This window comes from Triticum urartu, chromosome 2, assembly GCF_003073215.2.
Source record: "Triticum urartu cultivar G1812 chromosome 2, Tu2.1, whole genome shotgun sequence".
Lineage (NCBI taxonomy): Eukaryota > Viridiplantae > Streptophyta > Magnoliopsida > Poales > Poaceae > Triticum > Triticum urartu.
Genome location: NC_053023.1, coordinates 37,338,051 through 37,340,943, shown reverse-complemented (window position 1 = coordinate 37,340,943; position 2,893 = coordinate 37,338,051). Strand labels below are relative to the sequence as shown.

The window sequence follows — 2,893 nt, the reverse complement described above, 5'->3', positions numbered from 1 at the left end:
AACGCCGTCCAACGGCGGCAACCGACGGCAGCGACGCGACGGAGGTCACGGCGAAGGGCACGGCGAAGAGCAGAGTGGACAACGCTAGGGTTCGTCGCAACGGAGTGAGGAATTTTGCAGCACGAGGCAGAGAGAAGAGGGGGTGAAGTAATGTAGCAATCTTGCAAAAATGTCCTTGTGTAGATAACAAACTAGCACCCACCCCCTACGCGGCCAAGTGGACCGGTCAAAAGGGGCCACGAGGGCAAAATACGTACAGAAACGAGCGTGAAACATACGCAGTGACTGTTTCAGTCCGTGTTAGCAAGTATGATTACCGTAACGAACTGTTTTCTCAATACATTGACCAGAGTGACCAGCCTTAACAAGTTCAGTGACCCAGAGTGCATTTTACTCAAAGATCTCTGGGCTCAAGTTAAAGAGCTCCACGCAAAGAGCCATGCCCCATATTGTCTCTAGTTGACCACCTGCCCAGCCTCCATGTTAACAAACAAAGCTGTCAGAGATACTAACACTAGTACAGGCATTACATGAAAAGCAGATTGTTATAGCAGTAACGGTACCAAACATGAATAGATGCATTCAGGTTTCATCCAGCGTGATCAGTATACATCATTTTGAGAGGAAATGTACTTTTATTATGTTTCCAAAACATCTTTTTATATGCCTGTACCAAGCAATGCAGCTAAAAATGTGGTTGCTCTTTGGGCAGACTCGGCGAAAGAGAAACCATTCATTCTAAAGAACAACAGGAATAGAGACCCACTTGGTGCAGTCAAAAATGATCATCGAATAAATGGCAGACATTATGGTCAGGAAGAGATCAAAGATCATTAAATCCACCAAAAGCTTTTGCTTAACCTCAGTTCCGTACTTCAACTTGATCCCATTGTTCCTCAGGTACATTGCCAAATACAGTACAGCTGCAGATACCAAAAGAACCCAACTACCATCTGGTACACTCTACACTCCCGAACCTGAAGAAAAGAAAACTTGCTCCAGGCACAGGGGGTGAGAAAGCATATAACGACAATGATGTTGACCAGCCATATCAGAAGCATTATGATGGTCACCAATGTTGTAGTGATCGTCATGACCCCAAGTTCAGCTATGCCTGTACTCCCTCCGTTTTTATTTACTCTGCATATTAGAGTTGACTGAAGTCAAACTTTTTAAAGTTTGACCAAGTTTATAGCAACGAATATAAATAGATATCATAACAAATTTGTATGATGTGAAAGTACATTCAATAATGAATCTAGCTATATTGAATTGTTATTGTATATGTTAATATTTTTGTCTAAAAATTTAGTCAAAGTTTACAAAGCTTGACTTTGACCAAAGCTAATACGCGGAGTAAATAAAAACGGAGGGAGTAGTAAATACTGGCCATTAGAAAGATTATGTGGGTAGTGGTGACAATTCAAATGAAAGAAATATATATATATATATATATATATATATATATATATATATATATATATAACAAATCAGTGCTTGGATGACTTAGGGCATTGCTTTTCATTCAAAATAGCATACATTATAAATATTATGCATGTTTCTAGATCCAAGTCAAATAGTGGGATCGGCGGTTGTAGGGAGACTAAACACTACCATGCAAGTCCATCAAGATGGAGAAGGCAACCTAGCACAAAGAAATACTGAACCTACAGCTGTTCTCAACAACCGAATTCAATTTACATGATAGGCACATACTGAACAGATCCACTTCTAGCAATTTCAACACTGTATATCCTGAGAAACACTGTAAAATCAGCATAGATGGAGTAAATTATTACAAGTTTGTTGCATAAATGGTTAAACATAGTAAAACGAAGAATTATTTCATAATGTGTGAAACAGTGCATGTCAATAACTAGTTTGTCTTACTCGGGATAGACAGAAGACCTTCTCATTTTCACTCAAGTTTTCCACAAAAAATGCAGGTTGCCCTGGGTAACCCAGTAGAAGGCATGGAAGAACAAGACATGAAAAGGTAAGCTGCAACATATGAGCAATAGTAAGTTCTCAACAACATATTGGAAGTGCAACATGGAGCCTTCAAAGGTACAAAAGACTACCTGAACTGATAGACTACTTGAACTGATCTAACAGAGAAATAGCAAATCGTTAAACATTGCGTCAGATCCTGCAGAAAAACCAATCTTGTAAATATCTATGCTACAAAATTATAATAATTTACTCAATACTTAGATTTTATTTACTTCCTACCTGAGGTAAGTAAAGGCAGAATGACGTATATTATGTATTGCAAAGGCTAATGTCGTTCATATTGTACATTGGGTGGTGAAAGTGATCATAAAAGAGTCCACACTATTTGTAGGGTCTCTGCACCACAACATTAGAGAGGATCCTTACATTCTTTTCTAGGTGATGGTTATTTCCAGTAATATCCTCTTAAAGAATTTGCCATTGATTTGGGTTCAAGATTAATCTCTCTTTACATACTTCACTAACCCAGAAACCATGGTACTGATTATTAAACAGATAGTGAATCCAAAATCACTGGAGTGTCATTTGCTTGCCCTGATGTTTGACCTCTCATCTTAATTTGAAGTAGCTTTAATTATTAACTAAGTAGCATGTGAATATACTGGATGCTGACTCAAAATATAATTGGGGGGGGGGGGGGGGGGGGCATTTCAATCTTTCTAGGATCTCTGTGAGGACCCGAGGTTTCAGAAATGCGTCATGTTGGTGATGATGCAAATAGTTTTAGTATCTTAGTAAAATAGAAGCTTGGACATCTTATATCTCGAAATAATAGTTTTAGCAATAATGAGTTAAATTTGTTGGCAACAATACAAATTATATTTCTCTTTTCCAAATGTCGAATCCAGATGCACATGATGTTTTGCATTGACGATATAGG

At 38.4% G+C, this 2,893-nt stretch overlaps 1 pseudogene; it reads right to left on the bottom strand.

Moving 5' to 3' along the window:
• Window positions 1–432: 432 nt before the first annotated feature.
• On the bottom strand, window positions 433–2,653 carry LOC125535482 (annotated as a pseudogene).
• Window positions 2,654–2,893: the final 240 nt, after the last annotated feature.